Source organism: Rhamphochromis sp. 'chilingali' (genome assembly GCF_963969265.1).
Source record: "Rhamphochromis sp. 'chilingali' genome assembly, chromosome: 16".
In the NCBI taxonomy this organism is placed as follows: Eukaryota; Metazoa; Chordata; class Actinopteri; order Cichliformes; family Cichlidae; genus Rhamphochromis; species Rhamphochromis sp. 'chilingali'.
Genome location: NC_137943.1, coordinates 23,455,899 through 23,481,309, shown reverse-complemented (window position 1 = coordinate 23,481,309; position 25,411 = coordinate 23,455,899). Strand labels below are relative to the sequence as shown.

General features: G+C 41.9%; 1 long non-coding RNA gene across 1 annotated transcript; it reads right to left on the bottom strand.

Moving 5' to 3' along the window:
• Positions 1 to 237: 237 nt before the first annotated feature.
• Positions 238 to 25,411, bottom strand: LOC308383706. The gene is made up of 4 exons (XR_013969210.1): positions 25,325 to 25,411; positions 12,419 to 12,687; positions 1,315 to 2,014; positions 238 to 1,210 (listed from the first exon to the last, which is right to left on the bottom strand). It is a non-coding gene; the product is annotated as an uncharacterized lncRNA (long non-coding RNA).

The following is a 25,411-nucleotide window of genomic DNA, read 5'->3' as shown; positions in this document are numbered from 1 at the left end:
CTTATGCCATCAGCTTGTCCTCGGTCACAGTTTCCTTCCACATATAGCTTTGCAAAAACTGCATAAAAATCACTTGCAGCAACAAAAACATGATATTCCAGAAACACGCTTCGCCGATCCATCAGCTGTTTGTAACACTTCCTACGTCCATCAGCGCGAACTATCACATGACCGCATGACCTGCCCGAAACCGGAAGTGACGTCATTTTGCGGAAATGTAGTTTTTTACAATCGGGGCCTTATGAGCTTGTGTTTTACTTGTTATGTGTTTTAAAAAGTTATGTTTGACTTTATGACTTTCTGTGTCGTTTCTGGGATGCTTAAGACTCATATTGCACTGCTGGAAATAGTTTATTTTGATGCATATGCTGTTATTTTGCAAATTTGCACTATAATATTTATTTTCGTTTTTCCTGCAGTATATAAAAATTGGTGTATTTCAAAAATAAAACTATGAAGACACTCAAAATAAATTTCCTGTGGTGGGAAACTAGTTTGTGTAACTTTTTTGTATTTACAGTTTTGAGGGATAAGCCTCTTAAATTTCTCTAACTAGAAATATATGTTAAAAAAAAACAAAAACGATTTTCAATTTTTTTGTAGTTTATTGCACTTTTTTGCAATTTATGTAATTACTATGCACCTAATGCAGACATATTATTAAAGTTTGGCCTATAATGGTTGTATTGATGTATAGCAACTTGAAATGCTCCCAAAAATGGCTCCACAGCATGTAAAAATATAATATAAGCTCTGGCGAACTTGGTTCTATGGTAGGTCTTAAAGGGTTAAAGTAGATTTTAATAATAATTCTCACTGATGGTGGATTCTGCTCTGTACAACTCAGGGCCCTGGTACACAGGGCTTCCTCATCTGAATCACAGTCTGAAGACAATGAAGAAAGGAGAAGGCTCTTTGTCTTTGCTGTTCCTGAAGCAGGGCCTTTAAGGCTGGTCCAAACCTCTTCTTGCTCTCCCTTTGCAAGACACTTTAAATCCTTAAAGCGTGGGTCAAGGACAGTAGCTATCCGGAGCCATGGCTGAGTGTAACTACAGGTTGGGATAGGTCCCTTGTGAAGGCAGTCTTAAATTTCACCCTGTAGTTCGAGTCATCATCGAAGACCTCCATGGTGTGATGCAGGTGGTAGAAAGCAGGTAAAACTGCTGAACATGAGACATATGTCTCACCTCCAAGAAGCTCAGTCACAAAGCTGTAGACAGTTCAAGAAAGTAATTATTAATCTACACAATAACTGTTAGCTATACAGCTTTTTGACAAAACAGTAACAATAAGTTAAAAAATAGTTTTATTTACCTGCCTGGCTCAAGGACAGTCACCAGCTTTTTGAGTTTTATCAGCTCTGATGGAGTAACAATGACTAGCTTGTGCTTTTGTTTGTCTAAAGCAGCAAAAACAGCCTCTTGATTCTTTAGTAGATGAGAAACCGTTTTCAGTGTTGAATTCCACTGTGTGGAAACATCCTGTGTGAGTGGCTCTTTCTGTTGTCCCAGTCTTGTTTGCTTCTGGTGTAGTTCCTCCATATTAGCAGGGCTATGTTTAAAGTGACCCACTATCTTGCAACATTTTGCTAATGCATTACTCCGCTGTCCACCCGCCGTGTGATGACCCTCCTCCGGGATACCCCACCCAAGGGAAATACATCACTCTCAAGGTGCTGCTGCGGCGTTACTTCCTGTCCGATGCATAGCGGCTTTTCTCGGGCCTGGGTGATGGTACCGCTCTTGAACTCATGGAGAGCACGCTGTCCTTGCTAGGAATGGATGATGGCGGATTCCCTTCACTCACGTCTTCCTCCGACAGTTTCCGGTGCGAGCTGGCCTCACCAACTCCCAGCTGCTGGCCGCGAAGGATTACCACTCACTTGAAGAAGAAGCGGATTGCATTCTCCTGGCTACCAGGAGCTTCGGCATCCATGCCAGAGTTCCCGACTCACTGACGGCATCACCCGTCCCCCCACCGATTCTCCTTGTGGCCTCAAAATCATCAATGGTGGCTGGGATTGTGGCAATGCGAAAAAGGGCTGTGTTTATACTAGGGCTGCTCGATTATGGCAAAAATGATAATCACGATTATTTTCACTGAAATTGAGATCACGATTATTTGACGATATTTATTTAACCCTTTAAGACCTACTATAGAACCAAGTCCCCCAGAGCTTATATTATTTTTTTTACACGCTGTATTGCCATTTGTGGGAGCATTTCAAGTTGCTATACATCAATACAACTGTTATAGCCCATATTTTAATAATATGTATGCATTAAGTCCATAGTAACTACATTACCGTATTTTCACGACCATAAGACGCACCGTACTAAAAGGCGCAGTCTCTGTTATGTGTGCCATTACTGTATTTAACACACACATAAGGCGCACCTGATTATAGGGCGCATACAAGTATGCGTGTTTAAAAATAAAGCGGGAGCAAAACTGAGTTTGGTACTCACATTTTTATTACCGGTAATCGTCATCATCATCAGCATACAAGTGTGCATATTTAAAAATGAAGCGGGAGCAAAACGGAGTTTGGTACTCACATTTTTATTACCGGTAATTGTCATCATCATCAGCATACAAGTATGTGTATTTAAAAATGAAGCGGGAGCAAAACTGAGTTTGGTACTCACATTTTTATTACCGGTAATTGTCATCAATCAAACACATCGAAGTCCTCATCCTCTGTGTCTGAATTGAACAGCTGCGCTAAATCTCCATCAAACATGCCAGGTTCACTGTCTTCACCGTCAGAGTCACTTTCCGTGCCGTGCGGCTCCTCGGAAATGATGCCGGCTTTTGCGAAAGCTCGAACAACAGTGCCAGCAGACATATTAGCCCAAGCATCTACAATCCATTCGCAAATTGTGGCGTACCGGTAACTCGCCCGGCGCTGCCTTCCACTCTTAGTGAAACTGTGGTCTCCATCGGTCATCCATTGCTCCCACGCCGCTCGCAGCCTTACTTTGAAAGGCCGGTTCACACCGATGTCCAGCGGTTGGAGTTCCTTTGTCAGGCCTCCCGGAATGACAGCAAGCTCACAGTTCATTCGTTTCACTTGTTTTTTTACATCGGCTGTGAGATGGGCACGCATAGAGTCACAGATCAACAGCGATGGTGATGCGTGGAAAAAACCACCTGGTCTCCTTACATACACCTCCCTCAGCCAATCTTTCATCATTTCCTCATCCATCCAGCCCTTTTCATTTGCCTTAATGATGATTCCTGCTGGAAACTTCTCTTTAGGCAAAGTCTTTCTCTTAAAAATCACCATAGGCGGCAGTTTCTGTCCATTAGCATGGCAGCCAAGCACAACAGTAAAAGAAGACTTTTCGTGCCCCGTTGTGCGTATCACTACCGTGCTGGTCCCCTTCTTCTCCACAGTGTGACTCACCGGGATGTCAAAAGTGAGCGGCACCTCGTCCATGTTAGTGATGTGTTTGCTGCAGTAGGAGCGGAAGATGGCCAGCTTTTCATTATAATCCGCTGGAAGTTGCTGCGCTACCGTAGTCCTGGTCCGGATGGAAAAATGGCACCGTTTCATGAAACGAAAGCACCAAGACGGACCTCCTCGGAAATGTTCAATTTTCATTTCTTCTGCAAGCGAAACTGCTTTTAGCCGAATGGTGACCGTCGAAACGCTTCTCCCACTCGTTCTTTGCTCGATGATCCACTGCTCGAGTCTTTCCTCCAACTTGGGCCACCTTGCCTTATGTCCGCGGAAACTCAGCTGCGTCTTCTTGACCTGTCGGAGCTTGTTTTCCAGCTTCCTCCACTTGCGAACCATCGATTCATTAATCTTAAATTCTCTCGCGGCTGCTTGATTTCCATGTTCCTCCGCGTAGCTGATGGCCTTCAGTTTAACCTGTGCTTCATAAGCGTGTCTCTTTGCCATTTTCAGGGTTGTTAAAACAACGATGTTCCGCATAATGCACATACCTGTCCTTTTATACAGGTATGTGCGATTGTCCCGGTATATACGATCAACGCCCACACTTCACCCTTTAGCGTTCTCATGGTGTTCTCTACTACGTCCTCCTTACAACACACAGGGTGCACTGCACTATAGGGCGCGCTGCACTTTTTAAAGAAAATCTAAGGCTTTTATGTGCGCCTTATAGTTGCGAAAATACGGTAATTGCAAACAAGTGCAATAAACTACAAAAAAATTGAAAATCGTTTTTGTTTTGTTCTTTTAACATATATTTCTACTTGGAGAAATTTAAGAGGTTTATCCCTCAAAACTTTAAATACAAAAAAGTTGCAAAAAATAGTTTACAACAACAGGAAATTTATTTTGAGTGTCTTCATAGTTTTGTTTTGGAGATACAGCAATTTTTATATACTGCAGGAAAAACAAAAAAACAATCCTATGATGCAAATTTGCAAAGAAAACAGCACGTGCATCAAAATAAACTACGTCCAGCAGTGCAATTCGAGTTCTAAGCATCCCAGCAACTATTCAGAAAAGTCAAACATGACTTATAAAAACACCAGTATAGGCTTTTAAGGCCTACAAGTAAAAAACTAAATTTTCCACGAAAATGACGTCACTTCCAGTTTCGGGCAGGAAATGCGATAGTTCGAGTTGACGTCTTTTTCAATGTAGGAAGTGTTAAGAACAGCTGATGGATCGGCAAAGCGTGTTTCTGGAATATTATGTTTTTGTTCCTGCAAGCGCTTTTTATGCAATTTTTGCAAAGCTTTATGTGGAAGGAAACCGTGACCGAGGACAAGCTGATGGCATAAGATGTAAGTACAACTCCTCCGGTTTCATATGCAAAACAAATTATTGCGCTAGCTTATGCGGTTCAGGTTCTACAGGGATTTAAAAATAGTTACACAAAACAGAGCGTGCTGCTCTGACCGGCTTTAAAGGGTTAACAATAACAATGTATTGAATAATGACTTTAAAAAATAATATAAAATAGTGTGCAAATACTGATAACAGTGCAAATGTTTGAAATATAAGAAATAAATGAAAAATGTAAACATCTATGTTTAGTGAACTTTGCAGTGTTGCTCTGTGGTGCAGCTACTACATCGTAGCAAAGTTTACACACTGTCTACTTGATCCACGTCTGACTCCGCGAACCCATAATGTTTCCACACCACTGAAGTTTTTTTTACCTCTCTTTTCAACCAAAGGCAGTCACTCTCCTCTCCAAATAACTTCTGCTTAGCTTTCTGAGCTTCCCTTGGGTCCTCTTAATTGTTGTGACGCGTGTTCGAAATGGAGAGCGGTGCGCTTGATTTACCACACGGAGCAGCGCGAGAGTAAAGCATGAGGGAGGGGCTAATAATCGGCTCAGTCATTTTCAGTGTTGGGACTAACGCGTTATTAAGTAACGCGTTACAGTAACTACGTTATTATTGTGGTAACGAGCACGGTAACTAGTTATTATGCCAAAATCAGGAACGCGTTAGTCGTTACTGGGATTTAGATAGGGTCGTTACTCGTTACTTCATGTGGTGGCTGTCGCGGAGCTTCCACAGATTCAGTAACATTAGCAAGTGGTGGAGGCCAGCAGGTGGATGAAGGAAAAGGGACGCAGAAGGAAAAGAGACCCGAGGCGGCCGCCGGTCCAAGTGTGAACTGAACTTCAGGTAAGAAGTTATGACCTGCAGTCTCTCTGGGTCAGATATAAACCAAGTTTAGGTGGAGTTTATTTTCACTATTCTGACTTTTTCCGTACTGCGTGCTAGCTAGCATGACGGAGTTTCTATACAGCTGGGTGGGTGCTATGAAGTTAATGATGTTGAACTTCATTTTGTTCATAAGTTATTAGAGTTGCCAACCGTCCCGTCTGGTATTCAGAGAAAATATTACGCGTTTCGTATTGAGGTGAAAAGGAACAGATTTTGTCCCGTAATTCAGCTACAATGAAAAAGACACAAAGCTGGAGTTATTCTGTGTCTTTACGCTGCACAGCTGCCTCTTCTTCTTTCATTCTCCCCCCTCCCTCTCCCGTTTCTACTTCAATCATGAAAACTGATCAATGATCAGCTGATCGTCTTTTCTCTCTTGTTTGTTTATCGCCCACTTTGCGCCGAAAGAGGAAAGCAGCGGATGTCGCGCTAAACAACAGCAGCACGTTTAAGCTTGATCAGCTATTGTTAGAATTTATTTAATATTAATTTCTAGTATCAGCTGATGTTTGCTGGAGCCACAGCTGCAAAAAAGCTGCTGGTCATGATATGGTTTGGTTATCTGGTGAGAGGGAAACATGAAGATGAAACCAGGAGATGTTCTTACTTGATCATCAGAGCTGAACAGGTGATGGAGAAACAGGTTTACCTTTTAGGTGACATGAATGAGTTGAAGGGAAGTTATGAACTGTTTCTGAGAGACAAATAACACCAGGATCCTTTTTAGGTAGCTGACAGCTGGTAACTGTGCAGGTGCGGATCTAGCAAAGTGTTGCCAGGGGGGCATGTAGGGCATTAAAAGGGAAAGGGGGGCACAAAGAAATACTTTTCTTTCTTATTCTCATTTAAAATGTCTCGCTTTTAAAAAATAATTATCTGAATCTTACAACAAACGATTGATAGATTGATGCATATATACCATCAAAACAGTGTACATCACTGTCACAACTGTTTATTTTCATTCAAAGGCTTTATGATTTTTCCTATAATGGTGGGCCAGTCTCTAGTCAAAATGCCCGGGCCAATTTTCTGTCCCAGTCCAGCCTTGTATGCAGCTCATCTGCAGTCTGGTGTTGCCTACATCTTCCTATTCAGAAGGCAGAATTTCCGAGTTCTGAGTACAATCGAAAGCACCACGACTGCAGTTTTTGTGTTGGATGTAAAAGGCGCACATGACGCTGTGACGTAGGCTAGAATCATGGCAGCAGTCAATGACGGTCCAGGCGTGGGATTTCTCTCGTGGAAATATGTACATTATCTTTTCCTTTCTATTGGTAGGTGGCACAGTGCACTTGTGGCAAGTAAGCAAGCTAGAAGACTGGCAAAGTTATGGAAGAAACACATTAACAAGAGAATTCTGAGTAAAACCAAAGTTACTTTCCCTAGTAACTAGTTACTTTGAAAGTAACGAGTAACTTGAAGTAACTGAGTTACTTTTGAGAGAAGTAACTAGTAATGTAACTAAGTTACTATTTTAAAGTAACTTACCCGACACTGGTCATTTTTAATGATCGTTGAAAGCCCAGATCGTAATCGTGATTAAAATTCGATTAATTGAGCAGCTCTAGTTTATACTATCAGTGTGACAGCGCCGTGCCGCCTTTGCAGGGAAACGAGTCCGCCAGCGCTCCGTAGTGGCCGCAACCACTGGCGATAAGGAAAGGCTACTCTTTAAAGAGGACTCATGCTCTGGGACATGTTTTCTGGTTGACTCCAGCTCCCAGAAGAGCCTCAGGAACTCTCTTGTTGTCTTTGCATACCTCCATTTTACTTGAAATAGTCGGGAGTTGGAAAGTTGGATCACCTGATGCTAACTGTAGCACATTTTCTAACCCCCTATCTTCTACCATTGATAGTGGTCTACAGTCCAGAGCAATCCATTTTGCGAGAGAATTTGTTTGTCCGATGTTGACTTTCCAATTTTGGTCCTGAAGCCAATCATTTCATCAAGTTTAGGCTGTCGACACCTTTTGTTGGTACTTGAACTAGGGCTAACAGCTTCCACAGTTTCTGTGCTTGCTGCAACATTTAGATCAGGGGTCACTAACAGGCGGACCGGGGTCCGAGTTCGGACCCAGACGCCATCCTATATGGACCCGGACCTATCCGGTCGTTAAGTGATGACGTGACGAATCCTACTTCCGGGCCTAAAGTAGTCTGCGTTTAATGGCCAGGTAAATATCCTCTCCTCCTGTAGTGCTCTGAAGGGAAGTTACACCTAGCAGGTCTTCACAGAACTCTTTCTTATCGTTGTTGAAGAACCTTACATAAACTAACAGCTGAGCATTGTCAGACACATCAGTGGACTCATCTACAGCCAAGCCTACACATGGTGTCTTATGAATAGCTTCTTCCAGCTGGGACAGCACATCCTGAGCTAATATTTCACTTCTCTTTGTGGCTGTTGATGCTGGCATGGGTATTTGCTTTATTTTGTCACAAAGCTCTTCTTTTTGTTTACCCTCAAGTAATGTTTCTGCTACTGCACTCATGCACTCTTTGACAACACCTGCATCTCTAAAGGGCTTTTTGTGTTGACCTAAAATCCAAGCAACTTTGAGGGAACATTCATGAGCACGTTGTTGGGCGGTGAAAGAACTGGTTAAGATCCTTGTGGATTGATCATATTGGGCTCTGAGACTGCTAATTTTCTGGGACCTGAGTTCAGACTTGGGTGGGTATGATTGTTCAAAGGCTTTGTGCTTTGCCTCATAGTCGCGTTTGACATTGCCACTTTTAATCAGTGCCAGGGTTTCTGAACATATGAGACACACTGGTTTGCTGCTTGCGGCCGGAAGAATGAACATATATGCGGTCCATTCAGTCTTGAAAGTTCTATTTTTGGTGTCTACTTTTCTCTTTTTTGAAAGCGCCATAGTTGTTTTACCTCTTGTGACTCCCACTCACGTTTTGTCTCCCTGTATCGTTAATAGTCTCACTTGTCATTCGCCTCTCACGGTCTCTTTCCTCTGTCTGTCTGTGTCTGCATTCAGAGTTGCGATCGGCTTGAACGCACAGATTTGATTGGCTAAGTAATGTCACGTGGGTGGCTTAACGCGCACACAATTGGTTTGTATGTTCCCTGGTCTAATACAATGTAACGTTACCGCTTAAAATTGAATCGCCCCGTCAAAATTAAATATAATTTAATATTTTGTTAACTATCCGGTCGTTCAGTCTGACGTCACTAGCCGTGTCTGGGCCTAAACTCCGCTGCAGGTCCATATATCAAACGATCACTATGGCATTACTGAGAGTTGAAAAACTGTCTAAAGTCTTTTATCTTTAATAAAATGATCAGCGTTCTGCTCTACCAGGTGTAACAATTGAGTTTAACATCCAGGCATCCATGAAAACGAAATTTATGACATTTAACGGAGTTAGAAGTTAGCAGGAAGTTAGCTCGCTAGCTTCTGTCTAAAAACAATATAGCATGTCCTGACTGAGGGGTTTTGGAAACAAATTCAAACGTACAGCTCTGTTATCACTTCCAACGTAAATGAAGACAGAAAACTAAACAGCAGTGACGTTTGTAGGGTTACTGAAGTTTGGCTAGCTGGTATATAATGATGTGCTATGTGACCCCTAGCGACACAGCTATGTTAGCATAATATAAACAAGCTAACTTTTTTTCCACTCGATAAAAGTTAACGTGAGTGTTCTCGGTGGTCAGGAACAAATGTAATTGCATGGCAGGATGCTGTAAAACGACCAAACTTCAGCCAGGAGAACAACTGAGGTAATCCATCCTAGGGCTGCTCAATTAATCGAATTTTAATCACGATTACGATCTGGAATTTCAACGATCATTAAAAATGACTGAGCCGATTATTAGCCCCTCCCTCATTTATCCGCGACACCTTAAAGGCCGGTCCGTGAAAATATTGTCGGGCATAAACCGTCCGTGGCGCAAAAAAGGTTGGAGACCGCTGATTAAGAGGACCCGAGGGAAGCTCGGAAAGCTAAGCAGAAGTTATTTGGAGAGGAGAGTGACTGCTGTTGGTTGAAAAGAGGTAAAAAAAAACAACTTCAGTGGTGTTGCACACTATTTTATATTATTTTTTAAAGTCATTGTTAACCCTTTAAAGCCGGTCAGAGCAGCACGCTTCGTGTTGTGTAACTATTTTTAAATCCCTGTAGAACCTGAACCGTGTAAGCTAGCGCAATAATTTGTTTTGCATATGAAACTGGAGGAGTTGTACTTACATCTGATGCCATCAGCTTGTCCTCGGTCACGGTTTCCTTCCACATATAGCTTTGCAAAAATTGCATAAAAAGCGCTTGCAGGAACAAAAACATAATATTCCAGAAACAGGCTTTGCCGATCCATCAGCTGTTCGTAACACTTCCCACAGTGAAATGATGCACATGCTGTTTTCTTTGCAAATTTGCATCATAGGATTGTTTTTTGTTTTTCCTGCAGTATATAAAAACTGTATCTCCAAAATAAAACTATGAAGACACTCAAAATAAATTTCCTGTTGTTGTAAACAATTTTTTGCAACTTTATTGTATTTAAAGTTTTGAGGGATAAACCTCTTAAATTTCTCCAAGTAGAAATATATGTAAACAAAACAAAAGCGATTTTCAATATTTTTTGTAGTTTATTGCACTTTTTTGCAATTTATGTAATTACTATGGACTTAATGCATACATATTATTAAAATATGGGCTATAACAGTTGTATTGATGTATAGCAACTTGAAATGCTCCAACAAATGGCACTACAGCATGTAAAAAAAATAATATAAGCTCTGGTGGACTTGGTTCTATAGTACCCGTTGCCTACTGGTGGTGGTCAGAGGGCCCGGTGGCGCCAGTGTCAGGCAGCCTCGCCTCTGTCAGTGCGCCCCAGGGTGGCTGTGGCTACAATGTAGCTTGCCATCACCAGTGTGTGAATGTGTGTGTGAATGGGTGGATGACTGGATATGTAAAGCGCTTTGGGGTCCTTAGGGACTAGTAAAGCGCTATATAAATACAGGCCATTTACCATTTACCATTTAGTTCTTAAAGGGTTAAATAAATATCGTCAAATAATCGTGATCTCAATTTCAGTGAAAATAATCGTGATTATCATTTTTGCCATAATCGAGCAGCCCTAATCCATCCACAATACGAGGTTAGTCATTCATATACTGCTGCATGGGCTGGGCTGTAGTTACATCCTAAGGTTTTAAAAACTGAGCTTAAATAAATGATTAGCGGTAATAAAAGCCGAGGGAGGTCAACAGTGATCACTGACTGTTTTAGGAGCTTTTTGAGATTAAATAGAAGAAAATACAAAACATTAAACATGTTAACAACACAAAAGCCATATTAAGGAAATGTTAACAAAGCGAGGAATAGAGCCAAACCAAGTGGTTTCAATAACCAAAGATGGAGCCCCTGCTATGATGGGGAGAGAGAAAGGAGCTGTAGCAAGAATGAAACAGGACAATCCTGAGCTAATCTCTTATGAATTATTCATCAGTCTGTCTTATGCTCCACCCTGTCAGATGAGTATGCTGAGGTGATGAAAACAATGATGAAAATGATTAATTTTTTCAGGGCATCTTCTTCTTGTCAGCATCGCATGCTCAGGGAATTTCTCAGAGAAGTTGATGCACACGCTGATGATCTTCTGCTTCACAACAATGTGAGATGGCTCAGCAAAGGTAGGGCATTGGAGCGATTTTGGTCCATCAGAAGTGAAGTAGCAGCTTTCTTGGAAGAGCTTTAAAGTCAGAAAGCAACAAACTTTTCTCTCTTTTTAAATGATGGGAAAAACATGGATATTGTGGCCTTTTTGGTTGATATCACTTCACACCTGAATGAACTGAATTTGAAGCTGCAGGGCAAGGACAATTCAATTTGTGAACTGATGACAGCTGTCTGCTCCTTTCAGAGGAAACTTGAAGTGTTCAAAAAAGACCTGCAAGGAGACTATGCACACTTCCCAACAGTAAAGGAACAGGTTCAGGGACAGCGAGATGTGTCCTCTTTTGTTGACTTTGTTGATAAGCTGATTGAAAACTTCAGCAAACGTTTTGATAGCTTCAGCTTTGGACAGCAGCTCACCATGTTCATAAAGAACCCATTTCTCATCACAGATGTCAGAGGGTTCTCAAAGGAAGTTACACAGCACTTCAAGTGGGCAAATGCTGGGCCTCTTCAAATGCAACTAGTTCATCTCCAAACAGATGTGGCCCTGAAAGAGCAGTTTGGAAGAACTGAACCTGCCACTTTCTGGTTCCAAATGGTCTCTGAGACAGCATTCCCAAATCTGAGGAAAGTTGCCTTGTACAACCATCATGGCCTTGCCATATTGGTCCATTTGATTGACCTTTATTATGATTATGAATTTATTTTATTTTCAGTTGCTACAAACGGGACAGACATGACTGGGGGATAGGACAGGGAGAAAGAATGAAAGAAAGAGAGGGAGAGAAAGAAAACCAAAGGGGAGAAGAGACGGTGAGAAGGGGGAGAAGAAAGAAAGAAAACAAACAAACAAACAAACAAACAAAAACAAACACCTGGGTCACCTGTATGGAGAAAAAAAAACACAAGAGAAAGCAAACAACAAAGAGCAACATAATAAAAAAAAAAAGCACCATCACAATAAACTAGCTAGCAGTAGATATCAGTAGATACTAAATAATAAACGATATTGTGCAGCACGCAAGATAGACAGCGCACAATGTGCTTTGAGGCAGCAGCCAAGAAAGCTGTAGTCCGCGTCTGTGAATACCCGTGTGTACACCTGTGTGCATACCTGTGTGGATCAGCGCGCTTGCATTCCAAAGGTTTCTCCATGTAACGATCTGCTAGGGAGTGTGGGGAGCCACAGCCCCGTCCTCCAGGGTATGAAGCAGGTATGGAGGAGATCAAAACTCCAGACATCCAGAGGCCCCCAGAACACAAGAGACCAAGGAAGACCAACAGAGGGGCAGCCGCGCCACTGTCCCAGTAAGAGCTGAGGAGAGTCCCAGATGAGGGCTCACTCAGCAGCCGCGGAGCAGAAGCCAGGGGGAGTTGCAGTGACTGAAGTAAAATAACAAACTGAATGATATATGAAGGAAAGTATATGCATATGCGATTTAAAATTCATATGTAATGGAATTCATGATAAACTATGTTAAAGTAGCACTGAGAAAAGCAGAAAATGTAATGAAGAGATTTGAAAATGTACAATTAAAAAAATCGTAAATGTGAAAAGTTAGAGAGAGAGGATGATAAGATGTGGCTGCTCATCCGATAATTGTATGTCAACAACAGTAATTGTTGAGAGGAGCAGAGAGAGGTGGATGCAAATGAGCCAATGAGAATTAAGGCGGGCACCTAGGAACATTTGGGGTTGTTTTTTCCTCTAGTTCTTGAGATGAGCAAAATGCATCTATCTGAAGATCCAGCCCTGGAGGTCCATAGTTAGAAATTACCAGAGAAACAGCCTCTGCCTAAACACTGTGAAGCCACAAATTGGGTTAAAATTTTTTGACTTTTTCTTTGCTCATTTTATGCTACTGTTACAGTATAAATTCAGGAGGATTTGGATTTTCATTCTTTCCTACTGGACTTGGCTTCTCTCCTGTTGGGTTGTACCTACATGGATAAGATAGGGTCATCGGTGCCCATTGTCCTCTCAATCTTTCTCTTCTTAAAGATCAGAACAAAACCAGCAGTAGGTTAATTAGATAAATATAATTAAAGTGATTTGTTTCTTGTGGGATTATTATGGTTACCGGTATTTGTTCGGCTCTTGCTTTGCTCCTGCTAAACTGCTTTAATAAATATCCTACAAAAAGTCAAAATTGTGGACATTCCCTTTAACCTTAAAAGTAGTAATACGATGGCACTAGTCCAATATGGCGGCCAACCAAACCGGTTTGACAACCTGTTTGACGGTTTCGTGCGTGTGCGCATGCGCGTTCAGGTGTGCTACCGGTTATGCTTGTTCATGTGTGGAAACACCACAGGGCATCATAGGGGTTATATGAGTTTATAGGTTTATCTGAGTTCATGTGTTTTTAACTGGGTTTTAATTTAATCAAACCATAGGGTTTTTTAATTAAACTATTTTTATCACTTAGGTGTATCGCAACATTCAGTTATGCAGACATATGTGTTCTTAAAAGCAATTCTTTGTTTCTTGTTTCATTCTTGGCGGAGTGGAAGCTGTTTTGGTTCACAGTGCACCTTAACACACTAATTTTCTAAATCTGACAATGTCTCAGCTTGCAGTGATGCAAGCATTTTATTTTATAAATGTCAGAAATGGGAATTTCTTCTGAATGGGTGATGTCAGCATGTTCACAAGCGTTTCATTTAATCAAACCCCTAGTTTTAATTTAACTAGCTTTTACACATCTACTGGGGTTTCTTTCCAGGGTTGATGCGATCATTTTATTTAAAAATCGGGATTTCGGAATGTTGAACTAAGAGTGAGACAAAGCCAGCCAGCTAGTTTTTAACACAGTAAATGTCACAAATAGCATTCAGTCCTTTAGAAAATAAATGCTATAAGCAGCCAGTATCGCTCTTTTCAAACTAATCGTCTTTTAAATACACTCATTTTGTGATTCTGGTGTCACACCTTGCAGCGATGCAAGCATTTTATTTATTTAAAAACGGATCAAACGGGCATTTCTTCTGTAAGGGGTTTCATGGTTTCAGAGTAGTTTTTAACACAACAGATGGTCGCAAATAACATTCAGCCCTTTAGAAAATAAACGCTACAGTGATACTTCTAAAACCAGTCGCCCAGACCCACTCCGACTTTTCAACAGCTGGCTAATTGTTTGAATTTGTTCAGGATTGCAAAAGCCCACCGCGGGTATCACTTAGTTGTTGAGAGGACCATGCGAACAAGGGCCCAACCTATTGTTTAAAGTGGCCGGTATCGGCTCTTTTTGTAATTCCTCGACAAGGTAAAAGCCCCGCAGATGTACCAGTCGAGCCAGGTCTCGCCTATTTTCTGAAGTAGCCAGCAACAGCGGTCCCTTAGGCCTCTCTTGGCCAGTTACACCGGATCTCAGCAACTGCATGCCCCACCCTCATTGTTTTAAACTTGCACAGCAAGGTGATGCCCTGCAGGTGTATCGCCCCCCCCCCCCAGACTTATAGGCACCCCAACTATTGTTTTTGGAAGCACCCGGTCCTTTATGAAGCGTTCCCGAGAGCGTGAGACCCTCGCCATTTCGCGTCAGGACCAGCGCCGGTGCAGACCATTTTCTACCCACACAGAGCGTTTATGACCAACCGGTGTTGCTTATGCATAAGAGAAAAGCGACAATTGAACGCGGTTTTCTGCTCCAAGACATCCGCAGTCCTTTCACACGGTAAGCGTGTTATAGCCAGCGCTTCATAAATGTCTGTCTGGCAGCGCAGATTATTCAAACTGTTTTTAAAACGTGCCTCATTTGTTGTCCAAAAAACATTTCATTTGCTAAGTTGCTGATTTAAAAATATATATTTTTTGAATTTTTTGCTGGATGTCAAACATATGATAGACTCTTCAGTATATTTATATAGCAAAATTCACAGTGGTATTGTAACCAATACGTCTACTCACCAAAGAATGAGTGAAGCAATATGGATAACAGCAGAGGACAATTTATTTAGGGTCTGATGGCAATTTACCATCGGTGTCCAGCACTTTAAAGGATTGATGGACTGGAGCACATCTGTCCTTAACATACCCTCTTAAACATCAGCTTGACACTGATATATCAAAGGAAACTTAACCGACTTTAAGTGCAAATGCGTTCAAGCCGATCGCAACTCTGAATGCAGACACAGACAGACAGAGGAAAGAGACGGTGAGAGGCGAATGACAAGTGAGACGATTAACGATACAGGGAGACAAAACGTGAGTGGGAGTCACAAGAGGTAAAACAACTATGGCGCTTTCAAAAAAGAGAAAAGTAGACACCAAAAATAGAACTTTCAAGACTGAATGGACCGCATATATGTTCATTCTTCCGGCCGCAAGCAGCAAACCAGTGTGTCTCATATGTTCAGAAACCCTGGCACTGATTAAAAGTGGCAATGTCAAACGCCACTATGAGGCAAAGCACAAAGCCTTTGAACAATCATACCCACCCAAGTCTGAACTCAGGTCCCAGAAAATTAGCAGTCTCAGAGCCCAATATGATCAATCCACAAGGATCTTAACCAGTTCTTTCACCGCCCAACAACGTGCTCATGAATGTTCCCTCAAAGTTGCTTGGATTTTAGGTCAACACAAAAAGCCCTTTAGAGATGCAGGTGTTGTCAAAGAGTGCATGAGTGCAGTAGCAGAAACATTACTTGAGGGTAAACAAAAAGAAGAGCTTTGTGACAAAATAAAGCAAATACCCATGCCAGCATCAACAGCCACAAAGAGAAGTGAAATATTAGCTCAGGATGTGCTGTCCCAGCTGGAAGAAGCTATTCATAAGACACCATGTGTAGGCTTGGCTGTAGATGAGTCCACTGATGTGTCTGACAATGCTCAGCTGTTAGTTTATGTAAGGTTCTTCAACAACGATAAGAAAGAGTTCTGTGAAGACCTGCTAGGTGTAACTTCCCTTCAGAGCACTACAGGAGGAGAGGATATTTACCTGGCCATTAAGGAAATGTTAACAAAGCGAGGAATAGAGCCAAACCAAGTGGTTTCAATAACCAAAGATGGAGCCCCTGCTATGATGGGGAGAGAGAAAGGAGCTGTAGCAAGAATGAAACAGGACAATCCTGAGCTAATCTCTTATGAATTATTCATCAGTCTGTCTTATGCTCCACCCTGTCAGATGAGTATGCTGAGGTGATGAAAACAATGATGAAAATGATTAATTTTTTCAGGGCATCTTCTTCTTGTCAGCATCGCATGCTCAGGGAATTTCTCAGAGAAGTTGATGCACACGCTGATGATCTTCTGCTTCACAACAATGTGAGATGGCTCAGCAAAGGTAGGGCATTGGAGCGATTTTGGTCCATCAGAAGTGAAGTAGCAGCTTTCTTGGAAGAGCTTTAAAGTCAGAAAGCAACAAACTTTTCTCTCTTTTTAAATGATGGGAAAAACATGGATATTGTGGCCTTTTTGGTTGATATCACTTCACACCTGAATGAACTGAATTTGAAGCTGCAGGGCAAGGACAATTCAATTTGTGAACTGATGACAGCTGTCTGCTCCTTTCAGAGGAAACTTGAAGTGTTCAAAAAAGACCTGCAAGGAGACTATGCACACTTCCCAACAGTAAAGGAACAGGTTCAGGGACAGCGAGATGTGTCCTCTTTTGTTGACTTTGTTGATAAGCTGATTGAAAACTTCAGCAAACGTTTTGATAGCTTCAGCTTTGGACAGCAGCTCACCATGTTCATAAAGAACCCATTTCTCATCACAGATGTCAGAGGGTTCTCAAAGGAAGTTACACAGCACTTCAAGTGGGCAAATGCTGGGCCTCTTCAAATGCAACTAGTTCATCTCCAAACAGATGTGGCCCTGAAAGAGCAGTTTGGAAGAACTGAACCTGCCACTTTCTGGTTCCAAATGGTCTCTGAGACAGCATTCCCAAATCTGAGGAAAGTTGCCTTGTACAACCATCATGGCCTTGCCATATTGGTCCATTTGATTGACCTTTATTATGATTATGAATTTATTTTATTTTCAGTTGCTACAAACGGGACAGACATGACTGGGGGATAGGACAGGGAGAAAGAATGAAAGAAAGAGAGGGAGAGAAAGAAAACCAAAGGGGAGAAGAGACGGTGAGAAGGGGGAGAAGAAAGAAAGAAAACAAACAAACAAACAAACAAACAAAAACAAACACCTGGGTCACCTGTATGGAGAAAAAAAAACACAAGAGAAAGCAAACAACAAAGAGCAACATAATAAAAAAAAAAAGCACCATCACAATAAACTAGCTAGCAGTAGATATCAGTAGATACTAAATAATAAACGATATTGTGCAGCACGCAAGATAGACAGCGCACAATGTGCTTTGAGGCAGCAGCCAAGAAAGCTGTAGTCCGCGTCTGTGAATACCCGTGTGTACACCTGTGTGCATACCTGTGTGGATCAGCGCGCTTGCATTCCAAAGGTTTCTCCATGTAACGATCTGCTAGGGAGTGTGGGGAGCCACAGCCCCGTCCTCCAGGGTATGAAGCAGGTATGGAGGAGATCAAAACTCCAGACATCCAGAGGCCCCCAGAACACAAGAGACCAAGGAAGACCAACAGAGGGGCAGCCGCGCCACTGTCCCAGTAAGAGCTGAGGAGAGTCCCAGATGAGGGCTCACTCAGCAGCCGCGGAGCAGAAGCCAGGGGGAGTTGCAGTGACGCGCCCGTGAGCTCCGCCAGCAGCCAGCTGTGCCTGAGTGACCGAGCCCCAGGCCGAGAGGCAGGGGGAACCCCACCTCCGAAGTGGCCCGAGCGAGCCCCAGGCCCCAGGCCCTGATAAGCGGCCGCCAAGGAGTGAGCCGGTGTTTACCCGGACGCCCACCCCCAGACACAAAGAACCACCAACGCACCGACACCTGAGGGAGTCCGCCACTGGCAGGGGAAGTGGTGGTGGGTGGAGATAGGCCTCCAAACCTTGGAGGGCCTGAGATGTCCCCAGAGAGGTGGCGTCTGATACCCAACCTGACATATAGACACAGACATACAGGCACACACAGACACAAACATCCATTCCCACCCTCATGCTCTCATATGCACTTACTCCACACTCAACCAACGTGGAGACAGACATAAAGAGACGCTGTACACACGATCACACTCCCCAAGCGTACTCTACGAACCGGGTCTAGGTACCCTTGCCCCTGGAGGGGGGAACTGCACCCAGACCCAGGTGGTGTTACCCTTTTCCCTGCGGTGGGGAGAGGCAGACCGCCCCGACCCCGCAGCAGCAGGGAGGCCCCACACTCCAGACCGCAGTCGGACGGCCAACTCCTCCTAGCCCCCCCGCTCCAGTAGGCTGCAGAGAATGGGGGTGAGAGGAGACTCCAAACCTCCCTCCACCCGCTCATTGTAGTGTTGATGCATGTGTGTTCTAAAGTGCAATTAAAATCCAGGAGGGCATGGAGCTACCTGCCAGAGAGCAGCAGGTAAGCGCATAGTCCCTCCTGCTAGCCCTCAATGTCTACGTGTATTTAAAATTGAGAGGTGGGCAACGACGCCAGGGGTGAGGTGTACACCCTGATGGTAATTTGGACTCCGTGTATCGTGCCCACCCCCAAGATCCTATATGTATGTGTAATGAGAGTGTGAGTAATGTGAATGTCTAAGTTGTGGGATAAAATTGAGGCAGAGGCAGCCAGAAGGGGACAGAGGGGGGGGTAGCCTCCTCTGCACCCTGGTGACATACCCCTACTCCAAGGCCCTGCATGTGTGGGTGGTTGTGGTGGAGCGGGAAGAGGGAGGCAGCTGGAGATGGGGAGGGAAGGAAGGGAGGGGCAGGTGACCCCTCCCTGGGGCCAGCTCCCCCGCTGACCCCAGTAGGCACTCCCATACTCCGCGACCCGCCAGGGAAAGGGGGCCCAGGCCCATCCAGACCGGGGCCCAGCGCAGCAGCGCCCCCCGGCCCCACAGAGCCCGGGACAGTCCACCCAACCCCACCACAGAGAAAACTGCACCCACCCCACCATCCACTCATCTTCCAGACTACATGAGACAATAGACGCCCAGGCTGAGATCTTCCTCCACCTCTCCTGTATCTCCCCCTCCTGCAGAGAGTTCCTGCCTTGTACAACTTGACCATGTTTGGTTCCACATACAGCTGTGAGGCAGCTTTCTCCACAATGAACATAATAAAAACTAAGTATCGTTCCAGGCTCACCAATGAGCATCTACACATGTGTATGAGAATGGCCCTGACACCATTCCAGCCCAGATTTAAAATCTTAGTAGAGCAAACTAAAGCTCAATTCATTTTAAACAGCAGCCCTATATCTAATGTAGGCCTACTGTGTGTTTCAGAGTTCAGATATTGATCTAAAAAAAAAGGCTGCTTCTCTATCAAAATCATAACACAAGTTAGACATTATGATGTCCCGGACCTCTGCTTGAGAAAATCTTCTCCCACTGGACCTCCTCAAATTTTAGTTTAATACCCCTGATTTAGATGGTACTGTAAGGTTGAAGTGCTTCGGTGGTGTGCAAACTCCTTTTTGCCCAGTTTGCACAAAACCAAGGCCCAGTGAGAGCCTTGAACCATCAAGGCTTCCAATGGGCAGTCTTTTGAAATGAAATTTGCCTCCAATCAATCCTAGCAACGCACTTCCTTCTAATTCTTCTTCCATTTTTGTAGCTGTGTGCACCCGTGTAATCAGTATACCAGGAAATCACGCATTGCATTCCAAGCAAAGGGGAACTTTTGTCAAAGTGCAATTAAATGAATTTAAATAGTTGCAATTAACGTGTTAAATTCCCACCCCTAAAAGGAAGGAAAACATAGTTCCTCATACTGACATATTTTTCAAATCACTCCTGAGAAAGAACACATTTAAAAGTAGTTTCACTTTTTATAATTAATACTTGGTCCAAGGAGTATACAGACTAATGCTTCCAATACTAGCCTATTATAACATGAAGATTACTTCACACAACTGGACTCCAAAGATAACCAACTAGAAAACATCTAAAATAAAACAGCTTAACTTAGAAGATAAACTTTCACTGGCAATTTCTTCATCTTCGCTACCATGATTTCATATGATAGCACCACAACCCCACCACAGTATAGTAGTGGTGTGTGCATTATGTGAAAAAGGAGTAATATAAACTGGTTAGTTTAATTTCAGTAAAAATGGGACCTAAACTTGACCTGGAATACTCAATATTTGTTATGGTCCTGGGTCATGCGACCCAGTGTTTGTGAGTTTCATCATATTTTGTTATTCATCTGTATTCTAGTTTCTTTTCAGTTTGTCTAGTTACATTCTGTCAGACCTAGTTTGCAGTTATATTTCATGGTTTATCGTAGGGCTGTTCGATATAACGATATATATCGGATGATGATATAAAAACGTCTATCGTTTCATTTTACGGTATCGTTTGTTTCGTGGTGTCGCAAAATAAACTGTTTATGGCAATATTTTTTCGTCGTTTTGATGGTTACTGTACTGGCTATATTAATTTCTTTAATGCTTATATTTTATATAACCACAGTACGGACGGACAAGCGCCTGTTTTTATGCGTTTTGGTTAGCAACAATGACGGTAAAGCCATCGTTTTGTCCGCTTGTTTATGTTCCACATAAACCTTTCTCAATAAAGCTCAAGATCCTGTTGAGACTTTTCAAAATAAACTGAATCACGTGAAAGAGCAGATTAATTGTGCTAAAAAATAAACCTTAGATTCAAACGTTAGAGCAGGTTTTTCCCCGCAGCACGCCGTGTAATAAATACTCACAAAGAAAACGGCGGCCGTTACAACTTATGTCTAAAAATGTATACATTTTTATAGTTTCATGCATCGGTTAAAACACTCGACTCCAGGTACACGACGCCCAGCTGGAAACACTTCCCGCAAGACGGGCTGCCCGAGATTCACAGAATTTACAGAAAATGTTACATTTTTGTGATTTATATCGTTATCGGGACGATAGAATTTTTATATCGGGATATGAGATTTTGGTCATATCGCACAGCCCTAGTTTATCGGATTCCCCTTGTGTCTCATCCCTGTGTTAATTCTCCCTTAGAGGTTAGTGAGTCTTATCTGTCATGCAGACAGGAAACACCACAGGGGAGCTTCCCCTGTGGTGTCTCCTGTCTCCCCTGTGGTGTCATTGTGGTTCATTTGTACCAGCTGTTCCCCAGGTGTCTCCACTTCCCCTGATAACCTCATGTGTGTATTTAAGTCCTGTGTTCCACCCCTCATGTCATGCCAGGTTTCAGGACTCTGTGCAGGTCATGTTTATGTTGCTTGTTCATGTATAAGTTCATAGTTCCTTTATGTTCCTTCACAAAGTCCCATTCATAGTCGTCACAGTCCCCTTGTCATTGTCTTCCCAGTTTTCATAGTTAAGTCTCAGTTTTCTTAGTTTTCAGTTTCCCCCAGTTTAGGTTCCAGTTTAGTTTTGCCTCTGTGCTTACTGCCTTGTTTTGTTGACCTGATTATCAGCCGTAATAAAAGGTTTGCTTTTTGTTCAAGTTAGTTGTGGTCTCCTCGCCTGAGTCTGCTCCTGGGATCCACACACCCACACACAGTCTTCCACCGCAAAACCATTACAATATTTGGTTTTTGAAAGACTTAAGCAACATAAATATCAACCATATCACAATGCTCACAGAAACAACTTCCAAGTTGTCTTCAACTCTTTCCGGGACAGTGGCGCGGCTGCCTCTCTGTTGGTCTTCCTTGGTCTCTTGTGTTCTGAGGATGGATGTCTGGATGTCTGGAGTCTTGATCTCCTCCATACCTGCTTCATGCCCTGGAGGACGGGGCTATGGCTCCCCACACCCTCTAGCAGATCATTACATGAAGGAACCTTTTAAATACAAGCGCGCTCATGCTCACAGGTGTACACACGGGTGCTCACAGGCACAAACTACACCCTTTTTGGCTCCTACCTCAAAGCACACTGTGCGCTGTCGATCTTACGTGCTGCACAATAATGTTTAATATTTAGTATTTACTGTTATATTCCCATAGATCATCGTGATGTTGTTTATTATATTGCTCTTCTCTTTTTTTTTCTTCTGCTTTTTTTCTCTTTTTTCTTTCTCAACAGGTGATCCAGGCGATTGAGATATGTATTTTTTGTCTGCTTATTTTGTTGGTTTTTGTTGTTTTCCCTTTATCACCTTTCCACTTCCACGCTGTTTTTCTTTCCCTCTTTTTTTCTCCCCTTTCTTTTCCCCAGTCAAGCCTGTTAGCAAGTGAAAATAAAATAAAATAAACAATAAAAGGTGAATCAAAAAAAAAAAGAAAAGAAAAAAAAAAACACTTCCAAGGAATGTTGTGGAATTATTCACAGTAACAGGAAGCAAACATAGTTCCTCATATCTGACATATTATTCATATTTTTCAAATAATTCCTGAAAGTGAACAGATATAAACCCTGGGATAAACTCTCTAGTTTCACTTCCATCGGACATTGCTTGAGTGACTGTTTTTCCACCATCTAAATCTTTATTTGAAGGTAATTTAACATCTTTAAAGATTTTACTCAGTAGAAGGTCTTCTAGAAAATTCTGTGTAAATTATAGCCCAAACAATACTAATACAGGATTTTCAAGAAATTCTCGTTTTGTTTTTGTTGTTTAATTTTTTTTGTAATTCTAACATGTTTGTTTTCTTTTTTCCACATTGTTTCAATGGCTGCCAATTTTTTTCTCCCTTCATTAATACTTGATAACATACTGATTTCTCCTATATATTCCATAGGTCTTAAGGGTCACAGACTGAATGGTTTTATATTTGCATTGCACTGTGCTTTTGGCTAGTGACTTGATAATTACTTCTGGTATTTGAAAGCTGTACCATTGTCATACCTGACAGGGCATTTTTCTTGCTTAGGCACAGTTTGACCTTCCAAGTTCAACTGGCTGGAGCGGAGGATTAATCGTTTTAGTCTGACTGTAAGTATTTTAAAGTATTTTACCAGAAAAGTACAACTACAAATATTAGAGCTTCAATGCTGAGTCCACTTGAGAGGATGGAAACAGTGAAGAGGTCTTAAGTCTCCACTAGAAAGCCATAGTACTTAACCCCACTAATTTTTCAAATGATTCGTTTGGTAAATATGGGTTCTCTAAATGAATATCAGCAACATAAAAAAACATTTCCATATACCGGTACGCAGATGTCATACAGCCCTGGCATCTACAGAAAAGACAGAAAGCGATATCAAAACAAGAACTGATGGCTTGTTTAGCATCACCAAGAAAAACGCTGTAGGATTCGTGCATATATTGATTATCTGTGTTGAATAGAGACACAGTATACACATCAACACATAAATGAAATAGCTTGGGCCTTCCACATCTCTTATGAGGTCAGGACATTTTATTTCTTTTTTTTCATGTCCTTCAAAAAGAGTCTGTAATCATTAAGTCATCCTGTTTTTTTTTTTTCTTTCTTTTTTGTCTAGAAAATTAACACGTACTGGCTGAAAAGATCAAAAATGGGAAACGAAGTACCAAGGGAATCTAACCCGAGCGATCGCCTGAGTTGCACGGACTGTTCTACATTTCTGAAACCATGCCACAGCTTGGAGAAACGTTTTGTTAAAGGCTTACATGTACACGTGTTTAATGAAGGGGAATACTACAGACTAGAGGGGAACAATTATATATACTACTGCCGAGAATGCTTTTATAAGCTTAAAAACTGATGCCACATTTAATAGAAATATGGGTTAAGAACGTGGGACTGAAAGGGATTGAATCCCCCCGGACTTACTTCCTACATGTAAAAGAGTGCAAAAGGACTCGACATCCAGCCTTTTATGCTTAAAATGATAACATGATACAATCACATGATCACTACACATGATTCTGAATACGAAAAATGCTATTGTTGCTATGTTGTAACTGTTAAACGCACAATCATAATTTAGTTGTGATTTTGCTGATAGTTAATTATGCTTAATGGTTTAATATTGATCAGAATAGAAACAGGTTCAGGTTTAACCAATATAACCAATAAGAAAATATAATCTATGAAATCATTCAAAGAATAGGACTTTTACTGAGATTCCATATAGGGGACATATATAGGGGACCAAGGGTGTAAATTTGGTTTTGGCATTGGTGGGGACGGATGATTCAACAACCGAACCCTGCCCTGTTTCTTTTTTTTCTTCCTTTTTGTGTTTGCTTCTTGATAAAAAATAAATAAATTAAAAAAAAATTAAAAAAAGGAGAAATATACTTGCCTACATATGCTATTCTACATGCTTTTAAACCATTTAAAATTACAATTCATAGTTTATATGTGAATTATATAATGTTAAGTTGCTATAAAAAAATGACTAAGTATTTTAGGCTTTAGTTTACTTCAGCCATATTCCATATAAATCAGGTATCATACAAAAAATAAAAATAGCTTCAAATACAGTCATGACAATAAAAGAATATGACTTTAAGGAGTTAACAACATTACTTCAGTTATAGTACACCAACATCTCTTATACATTAGCACTAAGGGAACACTGAATGACCTGGTGGTTTTTGTCCATAAAACTACTCATCTATGATTACCACAAAGTAAAAGATCTCTCAGCAAAATTATGCAACATTTTAGGCACATACAAACATTGCTGATGAGTCACACATCAGTAATGTTTGTAGGGTGAGTGCATTTTTAAAACTATTTGTGCAACCTGCACTACAAGGTGGAATATTTGCAAAATCATGACTACCTCATGATATTTTGTCTCAAAAATTAATCCTATGAATATGTCAGTGCCATTAGAATGAAATTATTGTGTCACCAACATTTTAACGTTGGACATATAATTTTAACAGCCTCTGTAAACTAAAGTCTGCCGTTTTCTCTGAAAGTTTCAATCAAAATTAGAAATGCTACTCTGACACTGAGAGAACTAATACTTCTGCCTGTTCTGCAGTTAGTTTCCAAAACACGGTATTCATGGTTACATACAATTTTAGACTGATGTGGGCCAAAGCCTAGCATAGCCTGTAACGTTATTATGACTGACACATTTTATGAGTGACTTGACTTTAAGTGACTTACAGGTTTCTTTGAAACACTCTCTTATATCCAGCTTCTTCCTTGTTGCTGCCATCCTCCTCTCCTCCTCGCAGCGCAGCCTTGCCGCTG